Source organism: Gasterosteus aculeatus, chromosome 2 (assembly GCF_964276395.1).
Source record: "Gasterosteus aculeatus chromosome 2, fGasAcu3.hap1.1, whole genome shotgun sequence".
Taxonomy (NCBI): Eukaryota; Metazoa; Chordata; class Actinopteri; order Perciformes; family Gasterosteidae; genus Gasterosteus; species Gasterosteus aculeatus.
In genome coordinates this window covers 21,733,534-21,745,741 of record NC_135689.1, presented here as the reverse complement: position 1 = coordinate 21,745,741, position 12,208 = coordinate 21,733,534, and the positions used below count along the sequence as shown (strand labels likewise).

Genomic DNA, 12,208 nt, shown 5'->3' with positions numbered 1-12,208 from the left:
CTAAGGCCTTCTCTGTGTCTTTTACAGATCGAAATGAAAAAGCTTACAGCACCTGGGATTCCCAGGCGGTCTTCCATCCAAGTACTAACCAGGCCCTACTCTGCTTAGCTTCTGAGATCAGACGAGATCAGGCGGAGCCAGAGAGGTATGGCCGTAAGCAACTGTATGTCCTCTTCCTAATCTTTTAAAATGTGTCAAAGGTTTTGGAGTTTTGATAATGAAAAAGGATTCACTTTCTAATGCCTTCTCAATTTCTTCCAGAGAGAGAAATGAAAAAGCTTACGGCACCTGGGATTCCCAGGCGGTCTTCCATCCAAGTACTAACCAGGCCCTACTCTGCTTAGCTTCTGAGATCAGACGAGATCAGGCGGAGCCAGAGAGGTATGGCCGTAAGCAACTGTATGTCCTCTACCTAATCTTTTAAAATGTGTCAAAGGTTTTGTAGTTTTGACAATTAAATGGAGTCACTTTCTAAGGCCTTCTCTGTGTCTTTTACAGATAGAATTGAAAAAGCTTACGGCACCTGGGATTCCCAGGCGGTCTTCCATCCAAGTACTAACCAGGCCCTACTCTGCTTAGCTTCTGAGATCAGACGAGATCAGGCGGAGCCAGAGAGGTATGGCCGTAAGCAACTGCATGTCCTCTACCTAATCTTTTAAAATGTGTCAAAGGTTTTGTAGTTTTGACAATGAAATGGAGTCACTTTCTAAGGCCTTCTCTGTGTCTTTTACAAATAGAATTGAAAAAGCTTACGGCACCTGGGATTCCCAGGCGGTCTTCCATCCAAGTACTAACCAGGCCCTACTCTGCTTAGCTTCTGAGATCAGACGAGATCAGGCGGAGCCAGAGAGGTATGGCCGTAAGCAACTGTATGTCCTCTTCCTAATCTTTTAAAATGTGTCAAAGGTTTTGGAGTTTTGATAATGAAAAAGGAGTCACTTTCTAATGCCTTCTCGATTTCTTCCAGAGAGAGAAATGAAAAAGCTTACGGCACCTGGGATTCCCAGGCGGTCTTCCATCCAAGTACTAACCAGGCCCTACTCTGCTTAGCTTCTGAGATCAGACGAGATCAGGCGGAGCCAGAGAGGTATGGCCGTAAGCAACTGTATGTCCTCTTCCTAATCTTTTAAAATGTGTCAAAGGTTTTGGAGTTTTGATAATGAAAAAGGAGTCACTTTCTAATGCCTTCTCGATTTCTTCCAGAGAGAGAAATGAAAAAGCTTACGGCACCTGGGATTCCCAGGCGGTCTTCCATCCAAGTACTAACCAGGCCCTACTCTGCTTAGCTTCTGAGATCAGACGAGATCAGGCGGAGCCAGAGAGGTATGGCCGTAAGCAACTGTATGTCCTCTTCCTAATCTTTTAAAATGTGTCAAAGGTTTTGGAGTTTTGATAATGAAAAAGGAGTCACTTTCTAATGCCTTCTCGATTTCTTCCAGAGAGAGAAATGAAAAAGCTTACGGCACCTGGGATTCCCAGGCGGTCTTCCATCCAAGTACTAACCAGGCCCTACTCTGCTTAGCTTCTGAGATCAGACGAGATCAGGCGGAGCCAGAGAGGTATGGCCGTAAGCAACTGTATGTCCTCTTCCTAATATTTTAAAATGTGTCAAAGGTTTTGGAGTTTTGATAATGAAAAAGGATTCACTTTCTAATGCCTTCTCAATTTCTTCCAGAGAGAGAAATGAAAAAGCTTACGGCACCTGGGATTCCCAGGCGGTCTTCCATCCAAGTACTAACCAGGCCCTACTCTGCTTAGCTTCTGAGATCAGACGAGATCAGGCGGAGCCAGAGAGGTATGGCCGTAAGCAACTGCATGTCCTCTACCTAATCTTTTAAAATGTGTCAAAGGTTTTGTAGTTTTGACAATTAAATGGAGTCACTTTCTAAGGCCTTCTCTGTGTCTTTTACAAATAGAATTGAAAAAGCTTACGGCACCTGGGATTCCCAGGCGGTCTTCCATCCAAGTACTAACCAGGCCCTACTCTGCTTAGCTTCTGAGATCAGACGAGATCAGGCGGAGCCAGAGAGGTATGGCCGTAAGCAACTGTATGTCCTCTTCCTAATCTTTTAAAATGTGTCAAAGGTTTTGGAGTTTTGATAATGAAAAAGGAGTCACTTTCTAATGCCTTCTCGATTTCTTCCAGAGAGAGAAATGAAAAAGCTTACGGCACCTGGGATTCTCAGGCGGTCTTCCATCCAAGTACTAACCAGGCCCTACTCTGCTTAGCTTCTGAGATCAGACGAGATCAGGCGGAGCCAGAGAGGTATGGCCGTAAGCAACTGTATGTCCTCTTCCTAATCTTTTAAAATGTGTCAAAGGTTTTGTAGTTTTGACAATTAAATGGAGTCACTTTCTAAGGCCTTCTCTGTGTCTTTTACAGATAGAATTGAAAAAGCTTACGGCACCTGGGATTCCCAGGCGGTCTTCCATCCAAGTACTAACCAGGCCCTACTCTGCTTAGCTTCTGAGATCAGACGAGATCAGGCGGAGCCAGAGAGGTATGGCCGTAAGCAACTGTATGTCCTCTTCCTAATCTTTTAAAACGTGTCAAAGGTTTTGTAGTTTTGACAATGAAATGGAGTCACTTTCTAAGGCCTTCTCTGTGTCTTTTACAGATAGAAATGAAAAAGCTTACGGCACCTGGGATTCCCAGGCGGTCTTCCATCCAAGTACTAACCAGGCCCTACTCTGCTTAGCTTCTGAGATCAGACGAGATCAGGCGGAGCCAGAGAGGTATGGCCGTAAGCAACTGTATGTCCTCTTCCTAATCTTTTAAAATGTGTCAAAGGTTTTGGAGTTTTGATAATGAAAAAGGAGTCACTTTCTAATGCCTTCTCGATTTCTTCCAGAGAGAGAAATGAAAAAGCTTACGGCACCTGGGATTCCCAGGCGGTCTTCCATCCAAGTACTAACCAGGCCCTACTCTGCTTAGCTTCTGAGATCTGACGAGATCAGGCGGAGCCAGAGAGGTATGGCCGTAAGCAACTGTATGTCCTCTTCCTAATCTTTTAAAATGTGTCAAAGGTTTTGTAGTTTTGACAATGAAATGGAGTCACTTTCTAAGGCCTTCTCTGTGTCTTTTACAGATCGAAATGAAAAAGCTTACAGCACCTGGGATTCCCAGGCTGTCTTCCATCCAAGTACTAACCAGGCCCTACTCTGCTTAGCTTCTGAGATCAGACGAGATCAGGCGGAGCCAGAGAGGTATGGCCGTAAGCAACTGTATGTCCTCTTCCTAATCTTTTAAAATGTGTCAAAGGTTTTGGAGTTTTGATAATGAAAAAGGAGTCACTTTCTAAGGCCTTCTCGATTTCTTCCAGAGAGAGAAATGAAAAAGCTTACGGCACCTGGGATTCCCAGGCGGTCTTCCATCCAAGTACTAACCAGGCCCTACTCTGCTTAGCTTCTGAGATCAGACGAGATCAGGCGGAGCCAGAGAGGTATGGCCGTAAGCAACTCTATGTCCTCTACCTAATCTTTTAAAATGTGTCAAAGGTTTTGTAGTTTTGACAATTAAATGGAGTCACTTTCTAAGTTCTTCTTTGTGTCTTTTACAGATCGAAATGAAAAAGCTTACAGCACCTGGGATTCACAGGCGGTCTTCCATCCAAGTACTAACCAGGCCCTACTCTGCTTAGCTTCTGAGATCAGACGAGATCAGGCGAAGCCAGAGAGGTATGGCCGTAAGCAACTGTATGTCCTCTTCCTAATATTTTAAAATGTGTCAAAGGTTTTGGAGTTTAGATAATGAAAAAGGAGTCACTTTCTAATGCCTTCTCGATTTCTTCCAGAGAGAGAAATGAAAAAGCTTACAGCACCTGGGATTCCCAGGCGGTCTTCCATCCAAGTACTAACCAGGCCCTACTCTGCTTAGCTTCTGAGATCTGACGAGATCAGGCGGAGCCAGAGAGGTATGGCCGTAAGCAACTGTATGTCCTCTTCCTAATCTTTTAAAATGTGTCAAAGGTTTTGTAGTTTTGACAATGAAATGGAGTCACTTTCTAAGGCCTTCTCTGTGTCTTTTACAGATCGAAATGAAAAAGCTTACAGCACCTGGGATTCCCAGGCGGTCTTCCATCCAAGTACTAACCAGGCCCTACTCTGCTTAGCTTCTGAGATCTGACGAGATCAGGCGGAGCCAGAGAGGTATGGCCGTAAGCAACTGTATGTCCTCTTCCTAATCTTTTAAAATGTGTCAAAGGTTTTGTAGTTTTGACAAAGAAATGGAGTCACTTTCTAAGGCCTTCTCTGTGTCTTTTACAGATCGAAATGAAAAAGCTTACAGCACCTGGGATTCCCAGGCGGTCTTCCATCCAAGTACTAACCAGGCCCTACTCTGCTTAGCTTCTGAGATCAGACGAGATCAGGCAGAGCCAGAGAGGTATGGCCGTAAGCAACTGTATGTCCTCTTCCTAATCTTTTAAAATGTGTCTAAGGTTTTGGAGTTTTGATAATGAAAAAGGAGTCACTTTCTAATGCCTTCTCGATTTCTTCCAGAGAGAGAAATGAAAAAGCTTACGGCACCTGGGATTCCCAGGCGGTCTTCCATCCAAGTACTAACCAGGCCCTACTCTGCTTAGCTTCTGAGATCAGACGAGATCAGGCGGAGCCAGAGAGGTATGGCCGTAAGCAACTGTATGTCCTCTACCTAATCTTTTAAAATGTGTCAAAGGTTTTGGAGTTTTGACAATGAAATGGAGTCACTTTCTAAGTTCTTCTTTGTGTCTTTTACAGATCGAAATAAAAAAGCTTACAGCACCTGGGATTCCCAGGCGGTCTTCCATCCAAGTACTAACCAGGCCCTACTCTGCTTAGCTTCTGAGATCAGACGAGATCAGGCGAAGCCAGAGAGGTATGGCCGTAAGCAACTGTATGTCCTCTTCCTAATATTTTAAAATGTGTCAAAGGTTTTGGAGTTTAGATAATGAAAAAGGAGTCACTTTCTAATGCCTTCTCGATTTCTTCCAGAGAGAGAAATGAAAAAGCTTACGGCACCTGGGATTCCCAGGCGGTCTTCCATCCAAGTACTAACCAGGCCCTACTCTGCTTAGCTTCTGAGATCTGACGAGATCAGGCGGAGCCAGAGAGGTATGGCCGTAAGCAACTGTATGTCCTCTTCCTAATCTTTTAAAATGTGTCAAAGGTTTTGTAGTTTTGACAATGAAATGGAGTCACTTTCTAAGGCCTTCTCTGTGTCTTTTACAGATCGAAATGAAAAAGCTTACAGCACCTGGGATTCCCAGGCGGTCTTCCATCCAAGTACTAACCAGGCCCTACTCTGCTTAGCTTCTGAGATCAGACGAGATCAGGCGAAGCCAGAGAGGTATGGCCGTAAGCAACTGTATGTCCTCTTCCTAATATTTTAAAATGTGTCAAAGGTTTTGGAGTTTAGATAATGAAAAAGGAGTCACTTTCTAATGCCTTCTCGATTTCTTCCAGAGAGAGAAATGAAAAAGCTTACGGCACCTGGGATTCCCAGGCGGTCTTCCATCCAAGTACTAACCAGGCCCTACTCTGCTTAGCTTCTGAGATCTGACGAGATCAGGCGGAGCCAGAGAGGTATGGCCGTAAGCAACTGTATGTCCTCTTCCTAATCTTTTAAAATGTGTCAAAGGTTTTGTAGTTTTGACAATGAAATGGAGTCACTTTCTAAGGCCTTCTCTGTGTCTTTTACAGATCGAAATGAAAAAGCTTACAGCACCTGGGATTCCCAGGCTGTCTTCCATCCAAGTACTAACCAGGCCCTACTCTGCTTAGCTTCTGAGATCAGACGAGATCAGGCGGAGCCAGAGAGGTATGGCCGTAAGCAACTGTATGTCCTCTTCCTAATCTTTTAAAATGTGTCAAAGGTTTTGGAGTTTTGATAATGAAAAAGGAGTCACTTTCTAAGGCCTTCTCGATTTCTTCCAGAGAGAGAAATGAAAAAGCTTACGGCACCTGGGATTCCCAGGCGGTCTTCCATCCAAGTACTAACCAGGCCCTACTCTGCTTAGCTTCTGAGATCAGACGAGATCAGGCGGAGCCAGAGAGGTATGGCCGTAAGCAACTCTATGTCCTCTACCTAATCTTTTAAAATGTGTCAAAGGTTTTGTAGTTTTGACAATTAAATGGAGTCACTTTCTAAGTTCTTCTTTGTGTCTTTTACAGATCGAAATGAAAAAGCTTACAGCACCTGGGATTCACAGGCGGTCTTCCATCCAAGTACTAACCAGGCCCTACTCTGCTTAGCTTCTGAGATCAGACGAGATCAGGCGAAGCCAGAGAGGTATGGCCGTAAGCAACTGTATGTCCTCTTCCTAATATTTTAAAATGTGTCAAAGGTTTTGGAGTTTAGATAATGAAAAAGGAGTCACTTTCTAATGCCTTCTCGATTTCTTCCAGAGAGAGAAATGAAAAAGCTTACGGCACCTGGGATTCCCAGGCGGTCTTCCATCCAAGTACTAACCAGGCCCTACTCTGCTTAGCTTCTGAGATCAGACGAGATCAGGCGGAGCCAGAGAGGTATGGCCGTAAGCAACTGTATGTCCTCTTCCTAATATTTTAAAATGTGTCAAAGGTTTTGGAGTTTTGATAATGAAAAAGGATTCACTTTCTAATGCCTTCTCAATTTCTTCCAGAGAGAGAAATGAAAAAGCTTACGGCACCTGGGATTCCCAGGCGGTCTTCCATCCAAGTACTAACCAGGCCCTACTCTGCTTAGCTTCTGAGATCAGACGAGATCAGGCGGAGCCAGAGAGGTATGGCCGTAAGCAACTGCATGTCCTCTACCTAATCTTTTAAAATGTGTCAAAGGTTTTGTAGTTTTGACAATTAAATGGAGTCACTTTCTAAGGCCTTCTCTGTGTCTTTTACAAATAGAATTGAAAAAGCTTACGGCACCTGGGATTCCCAGGCGGTCTTCCATCCAAGTACTAACCAGGCCCTACTCTGCTTAGCTTCTGAGATCAGACGAGATCAGGCGGAGCCAGAGAGGTATGGCCGTAAGCAACTGTATGTCCTCTTCCTAATCTTTTAAAATGTGTCAAAGGTTTTGGAGTTTTGATAATGAAAAAGGAGTCACTTTCTAATGCCTTCTCGATTTCTTCCAGAGAGAGAAATGAAAAAGCTTACGGCACCTGGGATTCTCAGGCGGTCTTCCATCCAAGTACTAACCAGGCCCTACTCTGCTTAGCTTCTGAGATCAGACGAGATCAGGCGGAGCCAGAGAGGTATGGCCGTAAGCAACTGTATGTCCTCTTCCTAATCTTTTAAAATGTGTCAAAGGTTTTGTAGTTTTGACAATTAAATGGAGTCACTTTCTAAGGCCTTCTCTGTGTCTTTTACAGATAGAATTGAAAAAGCTTACGGCACCTGGGATTCCCAGGCGGTCTTCCATCCAAGTACTAACCAGGCCCTACTCTGCTTAGCTTCTGAGATCAGACGAGATCAGGCGGAGCCAGAGAGGTATGGCCGTAAGCAACTGTATGTCCTCTTCCTAATCTTTTAAAACGTGTCAAAGGTTTTGTAGTTTTGACAATGAAATGGAGTCACTTTCTAAGGCCTTCTCTGTGTCTTTTACAGATAGAAATGAAAAAGCTTACGGCACCTGGGATTCCCAGGCGGTCTTCCATCCAAGTACTAACCAGGCCCTACTCTGCTTAGCTTCTGAGATCAGACGAGATCAGGCGGAGCCAGAGAGGTATGGCCGTAAGCAACTGTATGTCCTCTTCCTAATCTTTTAAAATGTGTCAAAGGTTTTGGAGTTTTGATAATGAAAAAGGAGTCACTTTCTAATGCCTTCTCGATTTCTTCCAGAGAGAGAAATGAAAAAGCTTACGGCACCTGGGATTCCCAGGCGGTCTTCCATCCAAGTACTAACCAGGCCCTACTCTGCTTAGCTTCTGAGATCTGACGAGATCAGGCGGAGCCAGAGAGGTATGGCCGTAAGCAACTGTATGTCCTCTTCCTAATCTTTTAAAATGTGTCAAAGGTTTTGTAGTTTTGACAATGAAATGGAGTCACTTTCTAAGGCCTTCTCTGTGTCTTTTACAGATCGAAATGAAAAAGCTTACAGCACCTGGGATTCCCAGGCTGTCTTCCATCCAAGTACTAACCAGGCCCTACTCTGCTTAGCTTCTGAGATCAGACGAGATCAGGCGGAGCCAGAGAGGTATGGCCGTAAGCAACTGTATGTCCTCTTCCTAATCTTTTAAAATGTGTCAAAGGTTTTGGAGTTTTGATAATGAAAAAGGAGTCACTTTCTAAGGCCTTCTCGATTTCTTCCAGAGAGAGAAATGAAAAAGCTTACGGCACCTGGGATTCCCAGGCGGTCTTCCATCCAAGTACTAACCAGGCCCTACTCTGCTTAGCTTCTGAGATCAGACGAGATCAGGCGGAGCCAGAGAGGTATGGCCGTAAGCAACTCTATGTCCTCTACCTAATCTTTTAAAATGTGTCAAAGGTTTTGTAGTTTTGACAATTAAATGGAGTCACTTTCTAAGTTCTTCTTTGTGTCTTTTACAGATCGAAATGAAAAAGCTTACAGCACCTGGGATTCACAGGCGGTCTTCCATCCAAGTACTAACCAGGCCCTACTCTGCTTAGCTTCTGAGATCAGACGAGATCAGGCGAAGCCAGAGAGGTATGGCCGTAAGCAACTGTATGTCCTCTTCCTAATATTTTAAAATGTGTCAAAGGTTTTGGAGTTTAGATAATGAAAAAGGAGTCACTTTCTAATGCCTTCTCGATTTCTTCCAGAGAGAGAAATGAAAAAGCTTACAGCACCTGGGATTCCCAGGCGGTCTTCCATCCAAGTACTAACCAGGCCCTACTCTGCTTAGCTTCTGAGATCTGACGAGATCAGGCGGAGCCAGAGAGGTATGGCCGTAAGCAACTGTATGTCCTCTTCCTAATCTTTTAAAATGTGTCAAAGGTTTTGTAGTTTTGACAATGAAATGGAGTCACTTTCTAAGGCCTTCTCTGTGTCTTTTACAGATCGAAATGAAAAAGCTTACAGCACCTGGGATTCCCAGGCGGTCTTCCATCCAAGTACTAACCAGGCCCTACTCTGCTTAGCTTCTGAGATCTGACGAGATCAGGCGGAGCCAGAGAGGTATGGCCGTAAGCAACTGTATGTCCTCTTCCTAATCTTTTAAAATGTGTCAAAGGTTTTGTAGTTTTGACAAAGAAATGGAGTCACTTTCTAAGGCCTTCTCTGTGTCTTTTACAGATCGAAATGAAAAAGCTTACAGCACCTGGGATTCCCAGGCGGTCTTCCATCCAAGTACTAACCAGGCCCTACTCTGCTTAGCTTCTGAGATCAGACGAGATCAGGCAGAGCCAGAGAGGTATGGCCGTAAGCAACTGTATGTCCTCTTCCTAATCTTTTAAAATGTGTCTAAGGTTTTGGAGTTTTGATAATGAAAAAGGAGTCACTTTCTAATGCCTTCTCGATTTCTTCCAGAGAGAGAAATGAAAAAGCTTACGGCACCTGGGATTCCCAGGCGGTCTTCCATCCAAGTACTAACCAGGCCCTACTCTGCTTAGCTTCTGAGATCAGACGAGATCAGGCGGAGCCAGAGAGGTATGGCCGTAAGCAACTGTATGTCCTCTACCTAATCTTTTAAAATGTGTCAAAGGTTTTGGAGTTTTGACAATGAAATGGAGTCACTTTCTAAGTTCTTCTTTGTGTCTTTTACAGATCGAAATAAAAAAGCTTACAGCACCTGGGATTCCCAGGCGGTCTTCCATCCAAGTACTAACCAGGCCCTACTCTGCTTAGCTTCTGAGATCAGACGAGATCAGGCGAAGCCAGAGAGGTATGGCCGTAAGCAACTGTATGTCCTCTTCCTAATATTTTAAAATGTGTCAAAGGTTTTGGAGTTTAGATAATGAAAAAGGAGTCACTTTCTAATGCCTTCTCGATTTCTTCCAGAGAGAGAAATGAAAAAGCTTACGGCACCTGGGATTCCCAGGCGGTCTTCCATCCAAGTACTAACCAGGCCCTACTCTGCTTAGCTTCTGAGATCTGACGAGATCAGGCGGAGCCAGAGAGGTATGGCCGTAAGCAACTGTATGTCCTCTTCCTAATCTTTTAAAATGTGTCAAAGGTTTTGTAGTTTTGACAATGAAATGGAGTCACTTTCTAAGGCCTTCTCTGTGTCTTTTACAGATCGAAATGAAAAAGCTTACAGCACCTGGGATTCCCAGGCGGTCTTCCATCCAAGTACTAACCAGGCCCTACTCTGCTTAGCTTCTGAGATCAGACGAGATCAGGCGAAGCCAGAGAGGTATGGCCGTAAGCAACTGTATGTCCTCTTCCTAATATTTTAAAATGTGTCAAAGGTTTTGGAGTTTAGATAATGAAAAAGGAGTCACTTTCTAATGCCTTCTCGATTTCTTCCAGAGAGAGAAATGAAAAAGCTTACGGCACCTGGGATTCCCAGGCGGTCTTCCATCCAAGTACTAACCAGGCCCTACTCTGCTTAGCTTCTGAGATCTGACGAGATCAGGCGGAGCCAGAGAGGTATGGCCGTAAGCAACTGTATGTCCTCTTCCTAATCTTTTAAAATGTGTCAAAGGTTTTGTAGTTTTGACAATGAAATGGAGTCACTTTCTAAGGCCTTCTCTGTGTCTTTTACAGATCGAAATGAAAAAGCTTACAGCACCTGGGATTCCCAGGCTGTCTTCCATCCAAGTACTAACCAGGCCCTACTCTGCTTAGCTTCTGAGATCAGACGAGATCAGGCGGAGCCAGAGAGGTATGGCCGTAAGCAACTGTATGTCCTCTTCCTAATCTTTTAAAATGTGTCAAAGGTTTTGGAGTTTTGATAATGAAAAAGGAGTCACTTTCTAAGGCCTTCTCGATTTCTTCCAGAGAGAGAAATGAAAAAGCTTACGGCACCTGGGATTCCCAGGCGGTCTTCCATCCAAGTACTAACCAGGCCCTACTCTGCTTAGCTTCTGAGATCAGACGAGATCAGGCGGAGCCAGAGAGGTATGGCCGTAAGCAACTGTATGTCCTCTACCTAATCTTTTAAAATGTGTCAAAGGTTTTGGAGTTTTGACAATGAAAGGGAGTCACTTTCTAAGTTCTTCTCTGTGTCTTTTACAGATCGAAATAAAAAAGCTTACAGCACCTGGGATTCCCAGGCGGTCTTCCATCCAAGTACTAACCAGGCCCTACTCTGCTTAGCTTCTGAGATCTGACGAGATCAGGCGGAGCCAGAGAGGTATGGCCGTAAGCAACTGTATGTCCTCTACCTAATCTTTTAAAATGTGTCAAAGGTTTTGGAGTTTTGACAATGAAATGGAGTCACTTTCTAAGTTCTTCTCTGTGTCTTTTACAGATCGAAATAAAAAAGCTTACAGCACCTGGGATTCCCAGGCGGTCTTCCATCCAAGTACTAACCAGGCCCTACTCTGCTTAGCTTCTGAGATCAGACGAGATCAGGCGGAGCCAGAGAGGTATGGCCGTAAGCAACTGTATGTCCTCTTCCTAATCTTTTAAAATGTGTCAAAGGTTTTGGAGTTTTGATAATGAAAAAGGAGTCACTTTCTAATGCCTTCTCGATTTCTTCCAGAGAGAGAAATGAAAAAGCTTACGGCACCTGGGATTCCCAGGCGGTCTTCCATCCAAGTACTAACCAGACCCTACTCTGCTTAGCTTCAGAGATCAGACGAGATCAGGCGAAGCCAGAGAGGTATGGCCGTAAGCAACTGTATGTCCTCTTCCTAATATTTTAAAATGTGTCAAAGGTTTTGGAGTTTAGATAATGAAAAAGGAGTCACTTTCTAATGCCTTCTCGATTTCTTCCAGAGAGAGAAATGAAAAAGCTTACAGCACCTGGGATTCCCAGGCGGTCTTCCATCCAAGTACTAACCAGGCCCTACTCTGCTTAGCTTCTGAGATCTGACGAGATCAGGCGGAGCCAGAGAGGTATGGCCGTAAGCAACTGTATGTCCTCTTCCTAATCTTTTAAAATGTGTCAAAGGTTTTGTAGTTTTGACAATGAAATGGAGTCACTTTCTAAGGCCTTCTCTGTGTCTTTTACAGATCGAAATGAAAAAGCTTACAGCACCTGGGATTCCCAGGCGGTCTTCCATCCAAGTACTAACCAGGCCCTACTCTGCTTAGCTTCTGAGATCAGACGAGATCAGGCGGAGCCAGAGAGGTATGGCCGTAAGCAACTGTATGTCCTCTTCCTAATCTTTTAAAATGTGTCAA

General features: G+C 44.3%; 52 non-coding genes across 52 annotated transcripts; all 52 read right to left on the bottom strand.

The window, feature by feature from the left end:
• Positions 1-40: 40 nt before the first annotated feature.
• Positions 41-159, bottom strand: LOC144395419 (5S ribosomal RNA). Its single transcript, XR_013457553.1, has one exon. It is a non-coding gene; the product is annotated as a 5S ribosomal RNA (ribosomal RNA).
• A 117-nt stretch (positions 160-276) lies between these two features.
• On the bottom strand, positions 277-395 carry LOC144401240 (5S ribosomal RNA). Its single transcript, XR_013463175.1, has one exon. It is a non-coding gene; the product is annotated as a 5S ribosomal RNA (ribosomal RNA).
• Positions 396-511: 116 nt separating this feature from the next.
• On the bottom strand, positions 512-630 carry LOC144401239 (5S ribosomal RNA). The gene has a single exon (XR_013463174.1). It is a non-coding gene; the product is annotated as a 5S ribosomal RNA (ribosomal RNA).
• A 116-nt stretch (positions 631-746) lies between these two features.
• Positions 747-865, bottom strand: LOC144401238 (5S ribosomal RNA). The gene has a single exon (XR_013463173.1). It is a non-coding gene; the product is annotated as a 5S ribosomal RNA (ribosomal RNA).
• Positions 866-982: 117 nt separating this feature from the next.
• Positions 983-1,101, bottom strand: LOC144401237 (5S ribosomal RNA). Its single transcript, XR_013463172.1, has one exon. It is a non-coding gene; the product is annotated as a 5S ribosomal RNA (ribosomal RNA).
• A 117-nt stretch (positions 1,102-1,218) lies between these two features.
• Positions 1,219-1,337, bottom strand: LOC144401236 (5S ribosomal RNA). The gene has a single exon (XR_013463171.1). It is a non-coding gene; the product is annotated as a 5S ribosomal RNA (ribosomal RNA).
• Positions 1,338-1,454: 117 nt separating this feature from the next.
• LOC144401234 (5S ribosomal RNA) lies at positions 1,455-1,573 on the bottom strand. Its single transcript, XR_013463169.1, has one exon. It is a non-coding gene; the product is annotated as a 5S ribosomal RNA (ribosomal RNA).
• A 117-nt stretch (positions 1,574-1,690) lies between these two features.
• Positions 1,691-1,809, bottom strand: LOC144401233 (5S ribosomal RNA). The gene has a single exon (XR_013463168.1). It is a non-coding gene; the product is annotated as a 5S ribosomal RNA (ribosomal RNA).
• Positions 1,810-1,925: 116 nt separating this feature from the next.
• LOC144401232 (5S ribosomal RNA) lies at positions 1,926-2,044 on the bottom strand. Its single transcript, XR_013463167.1, has one exon. It is a non-coding gene; the product is annotated as a 5S ribosomal RNA (ribosomal RNA).
• Positions 2,045-2,161: 117 nt separating this feature from the next.
• LOC144396945 (5S ribosomal RNA) lies at positions 2,162-2,280 on the bottom strand. The gene has a single exon (XR_013459091.1). It is a non-coding gene; the product is annotated as a 5S ribosomal RNA (ribosomal RNA).
• Positions 2,281-2,396: 116 nt separating this feature from the next.
• On the bottom strand, positions 2,397-2,515 carry LOC144401231 (5S ribosomal RNA). Its single transcript, XR_013463166.1, has one exon. It is a non-coding gene; the product is annotated as a 5S ribosomal RNA (ribosomal RNA).
• Positions 2,516-2,631: 116 nt separating this feature from the next.
• LOC144401230 (5S ribosomal RNA) lies at positions 2,632-2,750 on the bottom strand. Its single transcript, XR_013463165.1, has one exon. It is a non-coding gene; the product is annotated as a 5S ribosomal RNA (ribosomal RNA).
• A 117-nt stretch (positions 2,751-2,867) lies between these two features.
• LOC144401881 (5S ribosomal RNA) lies at positions 2,868-2,986 on the bottom strand. The gene has a single exon (XR_013463816.1). It is a non-coding gene; the product is annotated as a 5S ribosomal RNA (ribosomal RNA).
• A 116-nt stretch (positions 2,987-3,102) lies between these two features.
• LOC144399473 (5S ribosomal RNA) lies at positions 3,103-3,221 on the bottom strand. Its single transcript, XR_013461619.1, has one exon. It is a non-coding gene; the product is annotated as a 5S ribosomal RNA (ribosomal RNA).
• Positions 3,222-3,338: 117 nt separating this feature from the next.
• Positions 3,339-3,457, bottom strand: LOC144401229 (5S ribosomal RNA). The gene has a single exon (XR_013463164.1). It is a non-coding gene; the product is annotated as a 5S ribosomal RNA (ribosomal RNA).
• Positions 3,458-3,573: 116 nt separating this feature from the next.
• On the bottom strand, positions 3,574-3,692 carry LOC144398161 (5S ribosomal RNA). Its single transcript, XR_013460308.1, has one exon. It is a non-coding gene; the product is annotated as a 5S ribosomal RNA (ribosomal RNA).
• Positions 3,693-3,809: 117 nt separating this feature from the next.
• LOC144405082 (5S ribosomal RNA) lies at positions 3,810-3,928 on the bottom strand. The gene has a single exon (XR_013467025.1). It is a non-coding gene; the product is annotated as a 5S ribosomal RNA (ribosomal RNA).
• A 116-nt stretch (positions 3,929-4,044) lies between these two features.
• LOC144405080 (5S ribosomal RNA) lies at positions 4,045-4,163 on the bottom strand. The gene has a single exon (XR_013467023.1). It is a non-coding gene; the product is annotated as a 5S ribosomal RNA (ribosomal RNA).
• A 116-nt stretch (positions 4,164-4,279) lies between these two features.
• On the bottom strand, positions 4,280-4,398 carry LOC144397887 (5S ribosomal RNA). Its single transcript, XR_013460034.1, has one exon. It is a non-coding gene; the product is annotated as a 5S ribosomal RNA (ribosomal RNA).
• Positions 4,399-4,515: 117 nt separating this feature from the next.
• LOC144401228 (5S ribosomal RNA) lies at positions 4,516-4,634 on the bottom strand. The gene has a single exon (XR_013463163.1). It is a non-coding gene; the product is annotated as a 5S ribosomal RNA (ribosomal RNA).
• Positions 4,635-4,750: 116 nt separating this feature from the next.
• On the bottom strand, positions 4,751-4,869 carry LOC144390933 (5S ribosomal RNA). Its single transcript, XR_013454762.1, has one exon. It is a non-coding gene; the product is annotated as a 5S ribosomal RNA (ribosomal RNA).
• Positions 4,870-4,986: 117 nt separating this feature from the next.
• LOC144401870 (5S ribosomal RNA) lies at positions 4,987-5,105 on the bottom strand. The gene has a single exon (XR_013463805.1). It is a non-coding gene; the product is annotated as a 5S ribosomal RNA (ribosomal RNA).
• A 116-nt stretch (positions 5,106-5,221) lies between these two features.
• Positions 5,222-5,340, bottom strand: LOC144390930 (5S ribosomal RNA). The gene has a single exon (XR_013454756.1). It is a non-coding gene; the product is annotated as a 5S ribosomal RNA (ribosomal RNA).
• A 117-nt stretch (positions 5,341-5,457) lies between these two features.
• On the bottom strand, positions 5,458-5,576 carry LOC144401859 (5S ribosomal RNA). Its single transcript, XR_013463794.1, has one exon. It is a non-coding gene; the product is annotated as a 5S ribosomal RNA (ribosomal RNA).
• Positions 5,577-5,692: 116 nt separating this feature from the next.
• LOC144399472 (5S ribosomal RNA) lies at positions 5,693-5,811 on the bottom strand. The gene has a single exon (XR_013461618.1). It is a non-coding gene; the product is annotated as a 5S ribosomal RNA (ribosomal RNA).
• A 117-nt stretch (positions 5,812-5,928) lies between these two features.
• LOC144401227 (5S ribosomal RNA) lies at positions 5,929-6,047 on the bottom strand. Its single transcript, XR_013463162.1, has one exon. It is a non-coding gene; the product is annotated as a 5S ribosomal RNA (ribosomal RNA).
• Positions 6,048-6,163: 116 nt separating this feature from the next.
• Positions 6,164-6,282, bottom strand: LOC144398160 (5S ribosomal RNA). Its single transcript, XR_013460307.1, has one exon. It is a non-coding gene; the product is annotated as a 5S ribosomal RNA (ribosomal RNA).
• A 117-nt stretch (positions 6,283-6,399) lies between these two features.
• On the bottom strand, positions 6,400-6,518 carry LOC144401226 (5S ribosomal RNA). Its single transcript, XR_013463161.1, has one exon. It is a non-coding gene; the product is annotated as a 5S ribosomal RNA (ribosomal RNA).
• A 117-nt stretch (positions 6,519-6,635) lies between these two features.
• On the bottom strand, positions 6,636-6,754 carry LOC144401225 (5S ribosomal RNA). Its single transcript, XR_013463160.1, has one exon. It is a non-coding gene; the product is annotated as a 5S ribosomal RNA (ribosomal RNA).
• Positions 6,755-6,870: 116 nt separating this feature from the next.
• LOC144401223 (5S ribosomal RNA) lies at positions 6,871-6,989 on the bottom strand. The gene has a single exon (XR_013463158.1). It is a non-coding gene; the product is annotated as a 5S ribosomal RNA (ribosomal RNA).
• Positions 6,990-7,106: 117 nt separating this feature from the next.
• Positions 7,107-7,225, bottom strand: LOC144396944 (5S ribosomal RNA). The gene has a single exon (XR_013459090.1). It is a non-coding gene; the product is annotated as a 5S ribosomal RNA (ribosomal RNA).
• Positions 7,226-7,341: 116 nt separating this feature from the next.
• Positions 7,342-7,460, bottom strand: LOC144401222 (5S ribosomal RNA). The gene has a single exon (XR_013463157.1). It is a non-coding gene; the product is annotated as a 5S ribosomal RNA (ribosomal RNA).
• A 116-nt stretch (positions 7,461-7,576) lies between these two features.
• On the bottom strand, positions 7,577-7,695 carry LOC144401221 (5S ribosomal RNA). Its single transcript, XR_013463156.1, has one exon. It is a non-coding gene; the product is annotated as a 5S ribosomal RNA (ribosomal RNA).
• A 117-nt stretch (positions 7,696-7,812) lies between these two features.
• LOC144401848 (5S ribosomal RNA) lies at positions 7,813-7,931 on the bottom strand. Its single transcript, XR_013463783.1, has one exon. It is a non-coding gene; the product is annotated as a 5S ribosomal RNA (ribosomal RNA).
• A 116-nt stretch (positions 7,932-8,047) lies between these two features.
• Positions 8,048-8,166, bottom strand: LOC144399471 (5S ribosomal RNA). The gene has a single exon (XR_013461617.1). It is a non-coding gene; the product is annotated as a 5S ribosomal RNA (ribosomal RNA).
• A 117-nt stretch (positions 8,167-8,283) lies between these two features.
• On the bottom strand, positions 8,284-8,402 carry LOC144401220 (5S ribosomal RNA). The gene has a single exon (XR_013463155.1). It is a non-coding gene; the product is annotated as a 5S ribosomal RNA (ribosomal RNA).
• Positions 8,403-8,518: 116 nt separating this feature from the next.
• Positions 8,519-8,637, bottom strand: LOC144398159 (5S ribosomal RNA). The gene has a single exon (XR_013460306.1). It is a non-coding gene; the product is annotated as a 5S ribosomal RNA (ribosomal RNA).
• Positions 8,638-8,754: 117 nt separating this feature from the next.
• Positions 8,755-8,873, bottom strand: LOC144405079 (5S ribosomal RNA). The gene has a single exon (XR_013467021.1). It is a non-coding gene; the product is annotated as a 5S ribosomal RNA (ribosomal RNA).
• Positions 8,874-8,989: 116 nt separating this feature from the next.
• LOC144405078 (5S ribosomal RNA) lies at positions 8,990-9,108 on the bottom strand. The gene has a single exon (XR_013467020.1). It is a non-coding gene; the product is annotated as a 5S ribosomal RNA (ribosomal RNA).
• A 116-nt stretch (positions 9,109-9,224) lies between these two features.
• On the bottom strand, positions 9,225-9,343 carry LOC144397886 (5S ribosomal RNA). Its single transcript, XR_013460033.1, has one exon. It is a non-coding gene; the product is annotated as a 5S ribosomal RNA (ribosomal RNA).
• A 117-nt stretch (positions 9,344-9,460) lies between these two features.
• Positions 9,461-9,579, bottom strand: LOC144401219 (5S ribosomal RNA). The gene has a single exon (XR_013463154.1). It is a non-coding gene; the product is annotated as a 5S ribosomal RNA (ribosomal RNA).
• A 116-nt stretch (positions 9,580-9,695) lies between these two features.
• Positions 9,696-9,814, bottom strand: LOC144390925 (5S ribosomal RNA). Its single transcript, XR_013454755.1, has one exon. It is a non-coding gene; the product is annotated as a 5S ribosomal RNA (ribosomal RNA).
• A 117-nt stretch (positions 9,815-9,931) lies between these two features.
• On the bottom strand, positions 9,932-10,050 carry LOC144401837 (5S ribosomal RNA). Its single transcript, XR_013463772.1, has one exon. It is a non-coding gene; the product is annotated as a 5S ribosomal RNA (ribosomal RNA).
• Positions 10,051-10,166: 116 nt separating this feature from the next.
• LOC144390920 (5S ribosomal RNA) lies at positions 10,167-10,285 on the bottom strand. The gene has a single exon (XR_013454748.1). It is a non-coding gene; the product is annotated as a 5S ribosomal RNA (ribosomal RNA).
• A 117-nt stretch (positions 10,286-10,402) lies between these two features.
• On the bottom strand, positions 10,403-10,521 carry LOC144401826 (5S ribosomal RNA). The gene has a single exon (XR_013463761.1). It is a non-coding gene; the product is annotated as a 5S ribosomal RNA (ribosomal RNA).
• Positions 10,522-10,637: 116 nt separating this feature from the next.
• Positions 10,638-10,756, bottom strand: LOC144399469 (5S ribosomal RNA). The gene has a single exon (XR_013461615.1). It is a non-coding gene; the product is annotated as a 5S ribosomal RNA (ribosomal RNA).
• A 117-nt stretch (positions 10,757-10,873) lies between these two features.
• On the bottom strand, positions 10,874-10,992 carry LOC144401218 (5S ribosomal RNA). Its single transcript, XR_013463153.1, has one exon. It is a non-coding gene; the product is annotated as a 5S ribosomal RNA (ribosomal RNA).
• A 116-nt stretch (positions 10,993-11,108) lies between these two features.
• On the bottom strand, positions 11,109-11,227 carry LOC144405077 (5S ribosomal RNA). The gene has a single exon (XR_013467019.1). It is a non-coding gene; the product is annotated as a 5S ribosomal RNA (ribosomal RNA).
• A 116-nt stretch (positions 11,228-11,343) lies between these two features.
• Positions 11,344-11,462, bottom strand: LOC144395418 (5S ribosomal RNA). Its single transcript, XR_013457552.1, has one exon. It is a non-coding gene; the product is annotated as a 5S ribosomal RNA (ribosomal RNA).
• A 117-nt stretch (positions 11,463-11,579) lies between these two features.
• On the bottom strand, positions 11,580-11,698 carry LOC144399320 (5S ribosomal RNA). The gene has a single exon (XR_013461465.1). It is a non-coding gene; the product is annotated as a 5S ribosomal RNA (ribosomal RNA).
• A 117-nt stretch (positions 11,699-11,815) lies between these two features.
• LOC144405076 (5S ribosomal RNA) lies at positions 11,816-11,934 on the bottom strand. Its single transcript, XR_013467018.1, has one exon. It is a non-coding gene; the product is annotated as a 5S ribosomal RNA (ribosomal RNA).
• A 116-nt stretch (positions 11,935-12,050) lies between these two features.
• On the bottom strand, positions 12,051-12,169 carry LOC144395417 (5S ribosomal RNA). The gene has a single exon (XR_013457551.1). It is a non-coding gene; the product is annotated as a 5S ribosomal RNA (ribosomal RNA).
• Positions 12,170-12,208: the final 39 nt, after the last annotated feature.